The following is a 19,684-nucleotide window of genomic DNA, read 5'->3' as shown; positions in this document are numbered from 1 at the left end:
GTTTTGTACGCGAGATGCAGCCGGCATATTTGGCCTTATTGCAAAATAGACCACATTTTGTAACAGAGCATTGCAATCCTGTACAAGTAAGGAAACATGGCCTTCTATGCCGTTTTTATTTTATAAGCGCTTAATTGGCCTCTCATAAATGTTGACGCAATGACTCTTTATCAAAAATGTACTTTTTTAGTGGTTTGATCAGACTTGTGAAGTCAAATTAAGACAACTACTGAAATGCAGGAAATACATTCTAGTGCTCTTAAAATACACAGTTAAAGTTGAACATGGACTAACATCATTTACTATTTTGAGGATATATGCCAACTCTGAGAAGTGAATAATGGGTTAAATCTGCTCACTGGCAATAATTGTAACCCTAGGAACTGAGACAATATTTCAGACACTGAAACAACAGAGGCATTGATTGCGCAAATAGAAGAACATTGTCATAGTGGGAGAGACTTCATGACTCATGTCTCATAATTTTGATGCTCTCGCTCAAAGTGGTACACATTGAACTTAGCAAAATATGGCACTGAGCATTATTGAATTTCTATGCACAACATGCACACCATAGCCCAATGAGCTAGTGCAATATTGATGAGAGTGGTAAATAAAGTAGCATTTTAAATCTAATTCACTCATGTAAATTTTATTGACAGCCCAATGTATGTTTATAGGATATACAAACATTTTATGTATGTTTTTTTCGCAGCCCATGCTACAAGTGTTAGTTCATAAATTAATTCCAAATGCATTAGTTTCTAGTCACAGTTTTTCTAACCCCTGTCTCAACTCCTGCACTGTGCCTGTAGCTGCTGGAACTGAGAACCCACCAGAAAAAACACAAGCACTGGCACTGTTATTGATCACTAGGCTTTTGGCTTTGTCAAAGATTGCGTAGTTTTGTCATGTTTTTGCAAACAATGGCAAGTGCTCGTCCATCTGAAAAAAACTTTTTAATGGGACTGCACCCTTTTTTAGATAAAGCAAGTTGTTGGAAAATCATGTAAACTTAACTTGGGGTTTCCCTTTCCAATGACATTTTTTAAATATCGCAGTGTTTTAACTTTTGTATCAATGGTTTACTTTTTTTATCTCTCTTTTTATATATCTATTATAAAGTGTTTTTCTAATTGTAATGATTTTAAATACTCAAACAATAAATTCTTCAATGTACAGGATAGAAGCAAACATATTTCTTGTGCTCAAAAAGCACGCATTGAAAAAGCAGCCTTTGCCACTGAATAGAACAACTTTATGTGTGGATATTCTGCTTGTCAGAGTGCCAAATTGAAGTTAGCCAATGGCAGGAGTGAGTGCACCCATTGCCTCATGCCGCATGATGTGGTGAGAGGAATAAAAATGTGAATGACAAAATTACAGATCAATCGACGAAGAGACCTTGCTGAAAGCCAATATAAGTTGTTATATTATGTAAGCATAGACTAACGCCAAACCTAACAAATTAAAATGTTGATTTTTAAAATGAACATAGCCCTATTTGGCTGCAGTGGTTTGTAGAAGACAGCCTGAAGCATTTGAAGGAACAGTATTAGAGTAAAAATCAGCTTGTTATACTTCATGAAATGTATCATTGTTTAACTTTTTTTAAACATGACACGGGGTTCTTTTTTCATCTATTTTAAACATAGTCCTCTTTATTTAAATTGTAATTCCTCAAGCGTCTGCTCTCATCGGAGTATTATTTTGTAACATTAGAAAGTGTTCTCTCAACCCTCTACAACACTCTCCTTCGCCTGCAATGCAATTGGAAGGAAAAGGGACGTCAAAACAAGGAATGGAGAATTTATTGATGTTTGGCACAGCAAAAAGTAAAAAAAATTGTAAGGCAAATAAGTCTTACTTTTGAGACCTATTGGCTTTGCCAATGATATTGGCGAACGAGTACAGCACTGGTGAACCAAAATATTTGTTGCTGAGAGTGTGCAGCATAAAAAAGAGGAAAAAATGTGTTGTGATGCGACACACTTAAGTGCATATGTGTCATGATGCAATGTTGGCATCATAATATTAGCACAGCAACATTCAGCCAGCGCACATAAATGTTAAAGTATGTGTGCATATGTATCAACAGAAATGCGTGCACCTATTTATTGGGGTGGGCACTGTTAGACCTGTCTGCCTCTGGGAATGTCCTACCAATTATTATTTATTTTTGTCCCCCTTGGCATCCTGGTGTTTCCTTCTTTTCTTGGGTCTACCAGGATTCTTTTTCAATGTTGACAGGGGGCTGGGTGTTCCTTGGCTATGATGTTTTTCTTTTCTTACCTCTGAGGCCTAGTCAGCCTCTTGAAAATCTAGGACTGCCTAAAATGGTGCCCAGTAACTGTCACAACTGTCACCGCTTGAGGTCACCCCATTGGACTTCATGGGGAAAGTTCTGGAACCTCCTAGTAGGTTCTGATGGTCAGAGGCTAGCTTATAAAAGGCCGGTGACAGAGCTGCCATTTTTGTGTAACAACAGAAGTGACCAGTGAGGAGGGAGGCAACTACAGGAGGAGGGCTGTGCACTGGTGGGGACAAGATCGACCCGTGGGCCGGCTGTGAACCTGCTTAGATGTGACCACTCTTGAGCGGACCAAACCCCACTGAGGCAGAGAACCACTTGTGCACCAGAAATGTATTTTAGCACCTTAGAAGCACTGAAAAACCTAACGGTGTGAAACCAGAGAGCAGCGGGGGAGTTAGTACACCTCAGGAACCCCCCCGACCAAAAGTAAACTCGTTCTACCCCATTGGTGGCGCTGCAGGAGAAAGGACCAAGCGAGCTGTGAGCCCAGCCTGGTGAGACCAACTCACTGTGGGAAGAGCGGCGGAGACTGCGGCAGCTAACCTGACAGAAGTTGGCCATCGCACTTTGTCGTCCCTGAAGCGGCATTGTTGGAGCCGAGGCCCAGATGTTCCGCGGTGACGTCGTGAGAGGAGACGGACCAGCGTTGGAAGAGGTCGGGTGAGAGGAGGAGCGTCCGTCCGGAGGTATCGTCAGCGACAGGGAAGAAGGCGGGTCCACGTCGAAAGAGGCCGGGCGAAGGCGGGACTTCCTGTGGTGATCCCCGCGGCTGAGGTGAGAGCAGCGGGCGCTGTGCCACGCCTCCTCAGCATCGAGGGAGAAGACAGCTGATCCGAGCGAGCCGGCGACGGGGAACCCAGACCACTCCCAACCGCTTCCCCAGTGCAGCGGCAGATCGAGACTTCAGCAGAGTTAAAGTAAGCTGGGACTTGTGCGGGCAGAGGGCGGAGGCAGCACTAAGGGAAGCCAAACTTTGGAGGGTGTCAGACGTGGCCAGAGCTCATTTTCCAGACCATTGATGACTTTAAAGTGCCTAATGACATACGAATAAACAACCTTCACAATGGAACTGAGTAACTATTGAACTGCCAAATAAACGGAAGGGAAAGCTAAACGTGGGGAGTAACGAACCACAATTAGTGAACAGTCTGGTAGAGGCAAGAGAGAACCAGACTGTAGTAGGAGTTCAGGGTGGCATGAAGAAGAGAACAAACCAGGCATTAGCGTGTTACTAGAGCTGTCCAAATTGTATTCTAGAAGGAGGGGAATTTAAGTAGGGTTAAAGGAAGTGAATTTCTAACCTACTTATTCTTTTCTAGTGGTGCAGCTGTGAAAAGTACTGACAGAGTTAATGATCTTTTAGCCTGTGTGTGTCCCTGCACGACTGGGGTAATGTATTGACCACTATCGTAAAGGAAGCTTCAAATTGAATAACTCTTGTGCATTAAATATTGTTCCACTCTCATTAGGCAGGGGGAGAGGCAAATTATCTTGTATTGTGACAGGGAAATGTTCGGGATGCTGATGTAAGAATATGAAATGTGATCATATTGTACCAAATTGTAAGGGGTTGTACTTAAGTGAAACAATTATTCAGAACCACAAAGAAACCAGATGCAATTTTTATAAAGTACGAACCGTATTTTTCTAAGAACTGGTGTGGAGTCTTTATTTTAGTGTTGAGTCATTGAGTTACTTGGAGTGGTTGTTAAGCATTACACGCCAGCCTTGGGGGTTTTAGCGACTCCCCGCTCTGTGCCAGGCTACCCTATGTAGTCTAGGTTTCCTAGGTCTAACAGGCACCATTTATTTTATTGTTTTACTTTACTATGCAAGATGGCGGATACCACATGGATTGATGCAATATACACGTTACCTAAGCAAACATGCTTTTTGAAAAGTGTAGTGGTCCAGCAACAAATGGAAGTTGCTAGGTGGTAAAAAAAATGTATACCAAAAGACTGGTAAACAGGCTATGCTACAGAGGATGGACAAATCAAAAAGAGGAAAGCAAATCATCAAATAAAAAGCAAGCAAATGAGAGTGACAATAAAGCCAACCAACAGTAAGCAGTGAGTAGGCACTGAAACACTGCAAGTTTTTTGTAAAGTCCACCAGTGACTTTCGCCCACAGGCAGCTAAAATCTGTCTGATACGTGAGACTTAAAAAGTTATACTGTTGATGCAAAAGTTACACAAGAAATTCCTCGGAAGCTTGTTTCCGGTCCAGGGAAGACATGGCTTGGCAGTTCGGGCTGGACTGTTCCCATGAGGCACAGGGTCAGACTGATTTGCATATAGCCATGTCAGAACCGGGGTGGCAGAGTGGGCTAAAGAACGGTGATGGATTAAACCCAGATCTTTTGACTGGGTGTGAGTGTTTGATTGATTCAGATGCTCCGTCCATTACCACCCCCTTTTGTACCGCTTTTGGCCGCCATAAGTGTGGCAGGGTATGCTCAGACGGTATGTTTACAACGCAACTTTTACATCGCACTACCATTACAACGAAACTTTTACAACGCAACATCCATTACAACGCATACATTTACAACGCAGTAATTACAACGCATGACACTACAACGCACACCACTACAACGCATACCATTACAACGCAGTCATTACAACGCATACCATTACAATGCAAAACTTACCATCCAACACTTACCCTACTGTTGCACCCCCTGGAGTTAGAATAGTAATTTTAACCCCTATACTATCCAAAATTTCCCTACTGTTGCACCCCCTGGAGTTAGAATAGTAATTTTAACCCCTACACTATCCAACACTTACCTTATATGCAATGTAAAGTAATGCGTTGTAATGGTATGCGTTGCAAATGTAGTATGAGTTGTAGTGGAATGCGTTGTAAAGGTATTTTTTAAGAATTCGTTGTAATGGTATGCGTTGTAATGGTGTGCGTTGTAATGGATGTTGCGGTGTAAAAAATGCGTTGTAAAGGTATGCGTTGTAAAAGTGTGCGTTGTAACGTCATACATCCTGCTCAGACGTGAGTCCCTTGCTCACTTTGCCACTGGATTCAAGCAAGCCGGGCTGAAGACGGCTGTAATGCCAGAAACCGGTCCTCGGAAGCTTGTTTCCGGTCCAGGGAAGACATGGCTTGGCAGTTCGGGCTGGACTGTTCCCATGAAGCACAGGGTCAGACTGATTTGCATATAGCCATGTCAGAACTGGGGTGGCAGAGTGGGCTAAAGAACGGTGATGGATTAAACCCAGATCTTTTGACTGGGTGTGAGTGTTTGATTGATTCAGATGCTCCGTCCATTACCACCCCCTTTTGTACCCCTTTTGGCCGCCATAAGTGTGGCAGGGTATGCTCAGACGTGAGTCCCTTGCTCACTTTGCCACTGGATTCAAGCAAGCCGGGCTGAAGACGGCTGTAATGCCATAAACCGGTCCTCGGAAGCTTGTTTCCGGTCCAGGGAAGACATGGCTTGGCAGTTCGGGCTGGACTGTTCCCATGAGGCACAGGGTGAGACTGATTTGCATATAGCCATGTCAGAACTGGGGTGTCAGAGTGGGCTAAAGAACGGTGATGGATTAAACCCAGATCTTTTGACTGAGTGTGAGTGTTTGATTGATTCAGATGCTCCGTCCATTACCACCCCCTTTCATACGACAAACCAGGCCTTGAGGTCCTTTCTGAAGGCTTGTAGTGTGGGGCTTCATCTGATGTTGAGGGGGAGTTCGTTCCAGGTCTTGGCCGTGATGTAGGAGAAGGATCTGACTCCCGTAACCATTTGCAAGAGTTCATGTGGAACTTCCACAGAGGATGTGCTCTATGTGTGCTATATTGTTTTAATGCTGTAGTTTTTCATGTTCAAAAAATTGCACTCCTGGACTTTGCAATGCATCTGATATGCAAGTAAAGCAGACAGCATGCTGAAACTGTGCAGGATAATAGTACTACCAGGTTTGCATCGGTCACATATTACTTAAACTGTTGCCTAGTACAGCAGCTGCTTGCTGAGGAGGTTTGATGCCATTAAAGTTTAGACTGTAACAATAAAAAGTTGAGCTCAGGGAGATTAATTGAGTTCCTGATTTACTCTGACATTAACATCAATCGCGAAGAATTCCTTTGTGCTCTGCTGTTCAGTAATGTACTCTTCGTATTGACTGGAGCAGGGATGCTATGACTAGCCTGTGGTGTTCGGGGTCTATGTAAACGTCTTTAAATTACGTTTGAGTCTTTACCAGGAAAATCCATAGCGCAGTAAGGCTGCAAGATAGATGTGTGTCTTTCATCATTTCAGCTCCCAGTGAACAGTGATTAGATTCTATTGAACTATTTTCCTCCTAAGTAAATAGGGATCAATGCAATGCTTTAAGTTGTTCTATTTTCCATGAATTCAATTAAAAATCGTTGCCGAAATCCTAATTGCATTTTCGAAATCTCTCTTCAAAAAGCAGGGTTCCGGACTTAACGCCTTGAGGCTGTTCGAGAATGACAGTTGATAGCAGTTCGAGAGTGACAGTTGATAGCCGCGAGCAGGAAAAACAGGACACACCTCTTTTTGCGTTTTCCCGCTCTTCTGCTGGCCGCAGCGACTGAACTCCCTTTCGGATGAGCACTGCTTTTCTTTGGCTGGGTTTGACAGATATTCAACTTTATCACCATATTTAACGGTAGACCATGCGGGAGCAGACTAACACAGTGTTCTCTCGCAGTAATACACATGAGCTCAAGACAACAAATCAGTGAAAACAATGCCCAACGCATACTGGCTGGTACTAGGGAAGAGGCGGTACATCCTCTTTCATAATACTAATGACACCAAGGTTCTTGCAGTGACAGCGCACTCATGACCAGGCGTTCCTCCTATTTTTATGGGGAAAGAGACCACTGAGGTGAGTCTTGGCACACTCAGGTAAGTGATATAACAGAAATATGTGCAGGGTGCAGAAGGACATATCAAAGGTTGATTACAATGGGCCTGCTGCGAGTGACAATGAGTGTCCTACTCAGTGCACAACACTTGAAGGAACTTTGATCCAATTTGAAGAACCTCTGACCACGTCAGAGAGCCACGGAGTAAGAGGGTAGTTAAGTTCCACGATATCTGTGTTAAAATACACCACCCCAGTCTTTGTTGTGCGGAATAGACAGCACTTCTGCCATTGTACTGCTTGATTAGACTGAAATTTTATGGATAAGATGGGCTACAAATCTCGCCTTTAGAGCAACATCACAGCCTACTCACCACACATCCATTATTCACAGAAGCATCAAAATTTGTTAGATGAATTTTCCTGCATTCTCACGCATAGTATAGGAAGCCATGTAGAGCAAAGCGAATCTACACAACAGTGTAACACATCCTCAGACATACAAGCACTCAAGACATATAAAAGACAATATTATCCGGTGCACTTGCTCCACATGCACATAATCCTTCATCAAAGACATATAGTTGGTAACAAGCAATTTCCATAGCAAAGCATCCCGCACACAACTGACTGAACAGTAGACAATTGCTCAACCTCAGTGAATGACATGAATGTAAAAGTTCTATAGCTCACTCACACCCTCAACCACCCAAAATATTAACTGCAAAGAGTCGGTGGAAACTCAACTACAATACTGTAATGGCCCTTTAATCCAACAGGTACAGTCACTAAGAACAACATAGAACAAATCTATAGGTCCATAGACCCATCAAAAAAACAATCGACTACTGTGACTTTTGTCGGTGAAAAGCCCAAACTGTGAAGAAAGCCTAGCATGTACTACTGAAACATCTGTGAGGCAGAAATGGCCAATTCTAATGCTGATAACATAACACCTATTTACAACCCTGCTATTTTACTATGTAACCTTCTTCGATATAGATATTACAAACTTCATATTTTCAAAATGTACATGAACACTAACTTTGGAATGAATATTTTCTGAGTGTAAAGACGGTCTTATAATCAGAACATAGGGCCCAATCAAAAAAGTTTTTTCCTTGATTAGGTATGTCATCCCCATGGAAAAGCAGGAATAATGCAGGAATAGGACAAGGGGAATAAATCGGCAAATCAAGCCCATAGAAACGAGAAGAAAGGTAGAAAACTAAGACATCGGCTGTATTTCCACAAAATCAAAAGTGCTTTTCTTGTCTTCTCTGTTGTAACTAAAGTGTGTGATCTTTGAGACTCCATTGATGTGTCTGTATCCAAGCTCCGGTGGTTTTCCAAAGTTGGCTGCATTTAGAAACAGGCTAAATTAGATTTAAGCAGTGTTTATAAAATAGTTGTGCATTTACATTAGCATAACAAATTAGGCCAGGCACAATCATTTGGGTTCCATTTGTGCCATACTCTGAAACTATTTGTTGGCAGTCTTAGAGGGTTCCAGTATGTTTGCTTATGAGTTTGCTTCCTTATAGTAAATAGATGCAAATTCTCTTCATCAATATTCAAAGGCAATCTGCTTACAGTCTAAAGACATAGACCCTGCAAAGAACTATGACTGACAAAATACACAAGCCTTGACAAATCCAAAAGGTCTTGCCATTGCGACCTACTGGCATTGCCAATGCTTTTTGGCAATGCTGTACGGCATTGGTAAAAAGAACACTGCATGCTACACCTACTGAATAATATAGGCACAGTTTTGTTTTTAATTTGTGATCCAATATAGCGGACGCTACATGCTAGGATAAATAACATTTAAAAAAATTCCTTTGTGCTAAAGTGCATTTGTGCCAGTAGTGCAGCACAGGAGCAAATGGGGGCTGTCAAACCCTCCAAAATATGTAGAATTTCTATTTAAAACTAATATTTAAATAAATGTAAGGGACGGCCGAGCAATGGAGGAGTGGGTAGGCTAAAGCAAAAATAGAAATAAAGAGGAGTGAAGGGAGAATTGATAAAGAAGGAGGGGAAACACAGCATAGAAGGGAGAGTCAACACAGAACAGACAGGGGATATGGCAACACAGAGCACAGGGATGGGTATTTGGCAGGAGGCAAAGCACACGAAAGAGAGAGTTGGAAACACATGCACTCCCATGGAGTGCTTAGCGAAAAAGAAAAGTAAGTGAACAATGGAAGAATACTGGTCAGCCAGTCAATAGAATGGGAAATAGGCTATGTTCCAGGGAAGGGCCACACTTAGGAGGAGGAGGAGGTAAAACCATCGAATGGGAAACAAGGAAGTAAGGCTGCCAATAAAAGCAATCAACTGAGTCAATGGGCGATCACTGAACCGACTGTAAGTTTTTGGGATATTCCAAACGAGCTAGTTAAAGCTGTATGGTAGGCCAGACCTAAAAAGTACAATACAATTGCACTTGAAGGATGAATAGATTTAAAAAACAAAGTTTTCATGAAGGATGTAAGTCCGAATATGTGCATTTTTGAAAATTGCCCTCATTTAACAAAAAATTGAAATCAGGATATTTGTAGTAACAAGTACATGTTCTACCGACCATTTCCAGGAAAAGGGAACTTAATGACATGCGGCCTTCAAACGTCTAACGGTTTTTAGAACGTGTTTTTGTAGTTTATTATAGCATTTTTTTCTGTTGCATCACATCACATCTGTTAACATGCTGCTTCATTTTTAGAAGCTGGCAGCAACAAAGGGAATGTGGGAAATACGTGCCAATCGTTTTTGTTTTCCTGATCCTTAACCCTTTCGTGGTAGGGTCTGACTGCCTGAGTAATACATGTAAATCCATGCCAATATTTTGCTGCTGCTGTCTAGTTCTCTGATACTCAGTACTCAAATTGAATCAACCCTTACTTTCTAAGAAGGGCAACTGCACTACATTAATCAAAGTTATTGAATGCATTTCTTTGGAGGCAAAACAACTTTGAGATGATCTGTGATGTCTCAGTTTTACAGGGGATATGTGTGATTTTTTTGGGGGGGTTTGAGGCAGAGACACAAGATTTGAAACGAAGCTTGCGTCACGGAGCAGCAGCATCTAAGCTACAGCAGTACTTTTTGAATGACATTTCAGAGAAAAGATGTTCAGAAAAAGACCTTCCTACACTGACACCTTCGTAAGAAATTGTCCTGCACATTAAAGAAAGATTTATTTGACATACATGACAGGCTCCTCGGTTTACAGCAACAAAATATTTTGAAGTTTTTGTTTCTTCATGCTACGTTGATTTATAACATATCATACAGGGAATTAATTGGTACTTGGTTTACAGCTGCAAACCTACAGAAGTATATCACACCCCACACGGGGACCCGTCAGAGTGCTTATTCAGATGGTAGATGGGTTCTAGAGAGTAAGCAATGTACTCTACACCTAAGAGGACCGAAATCTAACTCTGTGTGACTCATGTGTATGTTACTGGGAAAATCACTTCACCATCCTCTGCTTGGATTACCAAATCTATAAAAGATGGGAGCATTTTCAAGTGGGCTAAATTACAGTATAAAAATGGACATAACATAAGGTAGTGTATTGGGTTTTGATATTTTGTTAGTGAAAATTGAAGTCAAGTTGAATTCAGGATGAACCACGTTGATTTCTCCTGTGCTCTTTGCATGTCACTTTGACTGAACATTTTGAATAGGTGATGGAGTTTAACACATGGTCAACCATCCGTGATACAGTTAAAAATACACTGAGATAAGTGAACTTTTACTCTCTAATACCATGGAAACCCATAGATTGCAGTTAAGGTCTTCTCTTGAAATGTATTTGTCATACTTTACTGATTCTCTCAAATTTAAGCTTGCTTCATAAAGCATCAGAGACATCCTGCATGTGTTCATCTTTTATAATTAAAAATAGCAAGATAACTGTATCTTTTTCTTGAAGATAGCGACTTCTTTTCTCGTTGCCTAATTTCTTCCTCCATCAGCTTCATACTGACCATATTCTGCTACATATCTATTAACATTTAATTTTGGAAAGGATTTTTCATTTAGATTTCTACATTAAAAATCTGCAGGCGTTAGAGGAATGGTAACTGAAATCCTAAAGTGAGATGCTTTGGTGTTGAGAAGGGAAGGAAGGTTGTTGCACCCTTTTCTTTTAATATCCTTCCTCTAACATGGCCCTGCCCTCTCAGAGATCGGTGGAAGTATCTCTGGGCTGAAATTCAGTAAGCAGTGTCAGTGCTCTGTGCTACAATTAATTTTGCTGCAGCCAGTCCCATGATTTATGAACATTTTCTGGTGCATTGTGATGACTTTCCGAGACTCCAAACAAGACCATGCCCACCTTCAAAACAAGTAGCACCATCTCCAACTCCCTTCCCACTTCTTTCCAATATTTGTCTGTGATAGGGCATTCATAAATTCTGCATGTGAATGTTTTCCCTCAGCTACTACCTCTCAAAAATATATTTCTTTACTTTTCAAGATTTTTTAAGCTGAACCCAAGAGTATTAATCTCTTTGAAGGAAGTTCAGGTATCTCAGCCAAAAGCCCTATCTGATCAATACCGTCCATGGGAACATCAGATCTTACTTCCAATTTACTTTCTCAATTGGCCTAAAGTTAAACACTCTTCTCATCTCCCCTTAAGGGTCATCAAATATATATGTGTGTGTGTGTCCTGTGGATCCAGTCTTCAACAGTCTGAGTTCAAAGGGTGAGTCCTCAAGGGCCTCTTGGATTCCTCCCATGTTGACATGTAATGAGTGTTTCAGTGTTCTGCTAAACATATTCTTCTTTGACTAGCAGGTATGGAATCATGCTATCCTTTCTCCATATGTATTCCAAAGTTGTTATTCCACATTCTGAACCCCGCCAAGGATGAGTCTTTTAATCGGTCCCCACTCATGGTGACGTTTTATTTGCCAATTTCTATTTCCAGCCTATTTGCTCATTTAGTTTCATCCAGATTTCTAAGGTCAGTAGTAGCAGGTAAGGCATGTGACTCATTCTCATCATATAGCATATGCAGGCATCCCCGCTTGCTGAGTACTTGCATATCCAGTCGAAATGCCAGTTTATTCTGAGGCTCAAATGCCCAGTCATTTACAATTACTTATTGTGTGGACTCATAGTATTACATAACATTAAGAACTGTAATTCCCTTTTGCATATACTGATTTTTGGATTGTTGTCAGAGCGATCATGGGAATGCCCCCATCCCAAAGCAGTGTTCTTATCTCGCCATCCAACCACTAGAAAACATTTTAGGTACACTAGATGGTGTGCGCCGTAGTATATAAAAGAATCTTTAGGAGGGCGATCATTTTAAACAATGCTGCTCTACCTAATAAGATTAGAAGCAATTTACACCAGTGTGCAACTGTTCTCTCCAGTTCTCGTTTTAATGTCTGTGGGTTATTAAAGATACTTTCTCATTTCCTATCAAGTCCAGATTCCCAAGCATTTAAAATGTTTCATCTCAGTTCTAAGTGGCGTCAGTCATCAACATGTGTAAACTTTTCTCACACCACAATATACTTTACATTGTAGACTGACTTATTCTATCCACCAGCCAATCACTCCTTTAATACCACACCAAGTATTTACTTTCTGTTTTTCCTCTATCTCGGTCTCTAGTACATTGAGAGTCAAATTTAGCCAGTTGTTTTTGCTTACAGAGCAGATGTATCCAGTCCCAGATCATGTCAACTTTCAAAAGCACAGAACACCAAAATCGAACCTCCCGTAGTTTTTTCCTTCACAAACATTCTTCCATAAATAGTAGCCCTTTCGATATTCTAATACTGCTTGATATTTGATGTTGAGTTTTCAGCCTCATCTCTTCTTCCTCTTTCATCCATAACATACTCATATTAGATTTGTTCACCTTATTGGCAAGCGTGATGTCTCTTCTCTGCTTCTCCTAGGTACATCATGCATATATTATTCATTTATGCTCCCAGCGCCCAACATATGAAATACGCTGGTCTACATATGTCTCTCACTCCCTTGCTCTTCTGCGTTTCAAGAACTTCTGGCTGAATTAATTGCTGGATATTAATAAACTTCAGAAATATGCACACTTTTCTGTAATGACATCTATATAGTTTTGGATAAGAACTGAGAATGAAGTAATTCATAAACAGATAAATTAACAAAAAACTAACAAACAAATACATAAATAAATATTAACCCCCTTCTCTTTCCAGGGAAGGGAGCCCGTCTTGGTGTATTGGCCAACGTAACTTTTTTTATGAAGAAGAGTATAATGTGCTGGGTTTCAATAGCCCCTGTAGAACTTACCCAGCTCTCCTACTGACTTTGAGGCCTGTGATTCTGCGCTACTATTAATCCAGCATGAATGACCATTGGTTAAAGTCTACACTGCCCTAGCAGGTAAAAAGGAGTTGATAAAAACTGGAATGCACATGTTATTATTCATACACCAAAAGCTAACACTACCAAGTTAGACTGGAATGTAGTTCATGAAGACCTTCTAATATATACAAAACCTTTGGAGTTTATTGGTGAATGGTGCATAAGAGGATTAAATTAACTGTTAAGTCTCTGTTTACAAAGAGTTTAATTTCGCAGCCCATAAGTCTAACCTCTCTTTTGTCTCAAAATAGCGACAAGTTTGCGGATCCACCCCAATGACTTTTGTGGTCTGCTAAGACTGCACCTCACACCAGGCAAAAAGCAATTTTGGGGTCATTTATTTAAAAAAAAAAACTAGCGAGTATTCGCTGCAAAAAGAACTGTCAATGATGAAATGTTTAAAATCAGCGAAGTCAATCAGTGCAACCACTAGTTTTGAATATGCACAGTTGGTATGATCATGTAATAAAAAAAAGTAACACACAGATCGGGCATCATAGAAAGAGAGTGAGGTCTAAATGAAGAATTTTTTCAGCAATATGCTTTCAATTATTTATTTTTTTGCAGTTAAATGTGATATTCTTTTATAATCTGTGCAATAACAAACACAAGATGTAGAAACCAATTTTTCAGAAGAAAGTGGAATTTCTGCTTTTGATCCCAATCACTTCAAGACCTACATTGTTGTCTGTGGCATTCAATTTTCTTAATGCCGGGCAATAAAAACTGAGAGGCAACTGACAGATGTCTTTCCACAGCCTACTTTAAATGGTTTAAATCAGATCAAAACCATTACTTTTTAACGAGTGCACGATTCTGATGTAATGCCAATGAAGAGATCTGCAAGACATCAAGGAACTCATCCATATCATAGTTACCTATTATAGTCACCTCATTTAAATACAGTGTGTGTGATTCACAAAATATACTGCACATCTATATTTCATTTAGGTGTACAAAAGTGTCATCCTTGAGTGAAAATTGCAGATCCTGTTCATAGAGTCAGCAACCGAGGCCAAAATTGTCTGCAGATGGAAATTACACACACCCAAAATATGTGAGTAAACATTTCTAAGTTTAGGCTTAGGAATGGGAACAGGGGTAAACAGAAGAAAGGCACAGCAAGCTGGCCACTAGTAAAATGGTGACTCCTCATAACTTTTACAATGGATTGTTTGAATAAAGGCATGAATTTCAGATCTTGATCTGCAAATCTATTGTCCACCATGCAATTCCATGTGCTGGTCTTCCTCTCACGGGGCACCAAAACAGAGGAATTCTCTTACAGCACATCTGCACATCATTTCTGATCATGTTCTTGTTTGTCTAGCCTTTAAAACCAGGCTCTTCTTCTGTTTCTTATCAAGTATATCAGAGGTAGATTAGCCCTCACCAACGTGGAACACCTGCTAAGGTCACTGCTGTGCAATAGCAAAATTCTTTCATTCAATTATTCATTATTATACTCACATTGAGCATTTACATTGAGTGCATAAATGCTGGAGTGTCTCAATCTGAGTAAAAAATTGCTAAAACTCCTATATTTACAGGGAGAAAGGGCTGTCAATGTGTAGCAATGTGCCTAAGTGTGTGAATTAGGTAAGTAGTAACCTTGTGAATCGAATTGCTGCCTTACATCTACAGTTATCATAAAGTTACTACATTTTTTAAGATTAACAGTAATCCCAGGCTGCATCTTGAGGGCTACAAAATCCAAATATTTCCACACTAATTTTAAAATGTGTGTTTCTTCTGTCACCAGAAACCCCATCAGTTTATGAGTAGGGTTATGTTTCACTCGTCCACAATGAAAATATTGAGGCCAATTCAGAAAAGCATTTATGAGCAGCCGAGTACTCATGTAGTACTACTTAATGTACTCATAAATACAGTTTGGAATAGGCCCCTCTGCGAATGTGTACATTTTACAGGCAACTTATGTCGGCTGAAACAAGCAATACTTTTACATTAGTCGTCCATCTCCATATAAATCTGCGGTTTATAACACACAAACCCAGTCATCATTCACATTGGAATCACATGCACCATGCTGTCTTCTGTTTACTTCCTTAGCTACTGGGGGTTTGCGTATTCCTGCACCAGTGCATCATTTACAATGACCCAAAGCATTTCTTATAAGCCTGCTGATGAAGTTGCCAGATATGGGGTTGCCAAATATCAAGGCTGCATAGACTCGATTCCATCTTGTGTGTCTTTCTTTTAACCAACCTCTCACCTCGCACCCCTCTCACCCCCAGACTCAAATGCATCCTACTCAACTACAGATCGGCCCAGAGGCACTCCTCCAACATTGCAGATCTCGTCACATCAATGGATCTTGACCTAACCATTTTGACTGAAACGTGGTTAACTGAAGCCTCTTCACCTATCATGGACATATTAGTCCCCCCCAATTACCACATCATTAGACTCGACAGGACCGGCAAGACGGGCGGGGGAATCGCATGCATTTTCAGGAGCAACCTCTCCGTTGCTAAAATCACTTCCCCCTCCCTCACGTCTTGCGAACTCATCTGTCTTGATATCTCCAGCGAGGGCAAACCAGTATGTGCGCTACATCTCATCTATCACCCGCCTGGGGACAACCTCATCTTCACCCAACAACTCATGGACACGATCTCATCCAACGCTGGTCGGCAGATCCCGCAAATCTACCTGGGTGACTTCAATCTCCACTGGAACGATCAGAAAGACGCAGTGGTGAATAGTCTCAAAACTTTCCTTGACGCGTTTAACCTCACCCAAATATGCAACAGCCCAATACACGACAAAGACTCCATACTTGATCTCATCATCGCCAACGAAGACTCCACCCAATTAGGGGCAATCCAACCTTGTGATTGGTCAGACCACCACATTATCACCTTGTTCATCAATGAAAAGGTTAAACCTATCACGGCTCAACCCACCAAATCTAAGATCTGGAAAAGGGACATGAAGAACCTTAACCCCAACTCCCTGCCTCCCCACCTCACCAATCGCCTCCTTCGCCCTCCTGGCACCTCTGATGTTCAATCACTGACTGACCACTACCTCGGCTCTATGAATTCAATAATCAATGAAGCCGCCCCACTGCAACTAAAGAGAGTCTCCACCAAGATCTCGAACCCTTGGTATGATGGCAGACTCAATGAAGACAGGCGTGCTATGCGAATGGCAGAACGCACATGGAGATCTGTCCCCTCATCACGGCATCGCAAAATACTTAAGAGCAAGAGAAATGCCTACTTTAGGAAAATAAAGCGTGCGAAATCTGATTTCTTCAGTCTTCAGCTGGACCAGCAAAAAACAGACCAAGAAAGCTGTTCGAACTAGTCAAAACTCAAACCAAGACGCAACCCTTACAATCTAACAGCACAACAAGCGATATCCCACACTGTGAAGACTTTTCTGCTTTCTTTAAGCTAAAGACCGACAACATAAGGAGTGACCTCCTTAATGATGTAAGTCGATACCCGAGCATCATCAAAAGGCCCGACACCCAACCTAAAAATAACGCTTCCTGGTCGTCTTTCGACACCTACTCTGAAGAAGCAATACACAAACTGCTCGGCACCTTGAAGGCTTCTAATCACCTCACAGACCCACTACCTGCCAATGCTGTTAGAGACTTCATCCCCGTTCTTCTCCCACTCTGGACTAAAATCATTAACAACTCCCTTCAGCAAGGTCTCATCCCAGACTCCCTCAAAGTGGGGCAAGTCACGCCCATACTCAAGAAACCTACAGCTGACCCGGCTGACTTAAACAACTACCGCCCTATCACCAATATCCCCACTCTGGCCAAGCTGTTGGAAAAATGTGTGCAACTCCAACTAACAAAACACATTGACCAGTTTGAACTCCTCGACCCTCATCAATCAGGCTTCCGAGCGAAACACAGCACGGAAACAGCCATGACACACATAATTGATGACGCCCTCCAAATCCTGGATCGCAACGACTCCTGCCTCCTCATCCTCCTGGACCTCTCCTCAGCATTCGACACGGTCAAACATGAGAACCTATTAGAGCTCCTAAATACCAGAATGGGCTTATCCGGGACTGTGCTCAAATGGTTCACTTCCTTCCTACACAACCGATCCCAGAAGTTCAAGATCAACAACGTGCTGTCCTCTCCAGTGCCAGTAGATTTAGGCGTCCCACAAGGATCTTCCCTCTCACCCACGCTGTTCAACCTCATCATGGAACCACTCGCTACCCTGCTCCAAGCATCCAATGTACACTTCCATATGTATGCCGATGACACTCAACTTTACCTAAAGGTACAATCCCCGGAAGATATCAAACTTCTGAACTGCACACTTAGGAACACCCAATCTTGGTTGGCCGACAATCACCTCAAACTAAATGCATTGAAAACTGAGTTCCTCCTGATATCACCCCCTGCGAAAATTACCACCACCCAAATATGGCTCAATCACCTAACAGCACTCAATGTCCGACCCACCATCGTGGACTCTGCGAAATCCTTAGGTATCACACTTGACGCAAATCTCAATATGCAACAGCACATTAGCAAAGCAACGAAAGGAGCTAACTTCCAAGTCAACACTCTGAGGAAACTCAAACCCTTCCTCCCAGCCAAAGATTTCCTAACTACTGTACAAGCCCTAGTCATCCCCCGCATAGACTATGGAATTGTGGCCCTCAGTGGTCTCCCTCAAGCAACAACAGCACCCCTAAGAGCCTCCTTGAATGCTGCCGCGAGACTCATTTCGGGCTCAAGGAAACACTCTCATATAACCCCTGACTTGAAATCCCTGAAATGGCTTCCCTTCGAAGCCAGAATACAACTGAAAATTGCTGTTATGACACACTCAGCCATACACCACAAGGCTCCCAACTACCTCACGCAAAAGTTGACTATATCAGGAGGCTCGAGATCCAATAGAAGTACAAAAAGTCTGCTCCTGAAACCTCGCAGATTCCGTAAGGAAAAAACTTACAAACGCTCCTTCTCAGGAATGGCACCCAGGATCTGGAATGCACTCCCTCCTGAAACGAGGATTATCTCCTCCACTGCACTCTTCAAGAAAGAAGTGAAAGCCATCCTTATGGCCAAGTTCACCTGATCCTTACTGTTGCTGCTCAGAGATTTTGCACCGATTTTGTAACGTTGGAAACTTAGTGAAGTAGTGTGGCTCACTGGTTAGAGGCGGCAGACCCGAGAGCAGAGGACGGCCCGGGACCAGGGTTCGATTCCCGGCGCGGCAGGTTTCTGGACCAGGGTCAGCGGACTCGATAATTCTCTCGCCTCGGTGCCCACTCTGATCAGCGTTCACACTCGGCAACTCTGGGCATTAGCTTGCCTCATCTTCACTAACGGCCCCACCAGACCGCCGGGGATGCCTGGTCTCACCCTGGAGATACCCATTAAGGGACCATCTCTCAGGGAAGCCAGGAAGGGTTTCGCAGCGGTCGAAGCGCCTTGGGACCCTACGGGTAAGTAGTGCGCTATATAAATGCCTATACATTTACATTTACAATGGTCCAATAACTTTTTATTCATGACCTCCTGACCTCGTTTGCAGTTGGATCAAAGACTCTGCACCGTCCTATAGTATTGTCTATTTTGAGTGTTTATTGGTATCTATTGATCTCTATGGTAGATGGATCAGAGTCTCTGCACCGCCTTATTTTAATGTCTATTTGAATGTTTATTGTTATCTCTTGATCTGTATTGTAGCTAGCTCAGACTCAGCACCGTCTTATATTATTGTCTATTTGAGTGTCCTCTGTTATTTCATGATCTCTATTGTAGTTAGATCAAAGACTCTGCACCGCCTTATTTTACTGGCTATCTGAGTGTTTACCTGTATCTTATTAGCACATGACTGTTATCCTATTATGCTACCGTTTACTATACTGTACCCAATTATTATGTCTACTCACCCTCCTGTTGCCCACTCCCCCCCCTGTGAAGCGCTCTGATATCTGTCAAGATCTTGTTCGCGCTATATAAAACTTTGAATAAATAAATAAATAAATAAAACCTAAGCTTTCTGTCTTTTTATCTCATGCTTGCATATTGTTTCATCTCCCCTTTGTCTATTTTTAGCCATTTTCTTGTGCTTACTCTCTCTTGCTCTGTGTCAAAGTCAAATGATGAAA

The 19,684-nt window shown here is 41.9% G+C and overlaps 1 protein-coding gene across 3 annotated transcripts in view; it reads right to left on the bottom strand.

Moving 5' to 3' along the window:
• The window catches only part of NRP1 (neuropilin 1), a 249,366-nt gene that overhangs the window by 115,859 nt on the left and 113,823 nt on the right, over positions 1-19,684 (bottom strand). The gene's annotated exons all lie outside the window — the stretch shown is intronic.

Source organism: Lissotriton helveticus, chromosome 10 (genome assembly GCF_964261635.1).
Source record: "Lissotriton helveticus chromosome 10, aLisHel1.1, whole genome shotgun sequence".
NCBI classification, from domain to species: Eukaryota; Metazoa; Chordata; class Amphibia; order Caudata; family Salamandridae; genus Lissotriton; species Lissotriton helveticus.
This window is presented reverse-complemented; position numbering and strand designations above follow the sequence as displayed.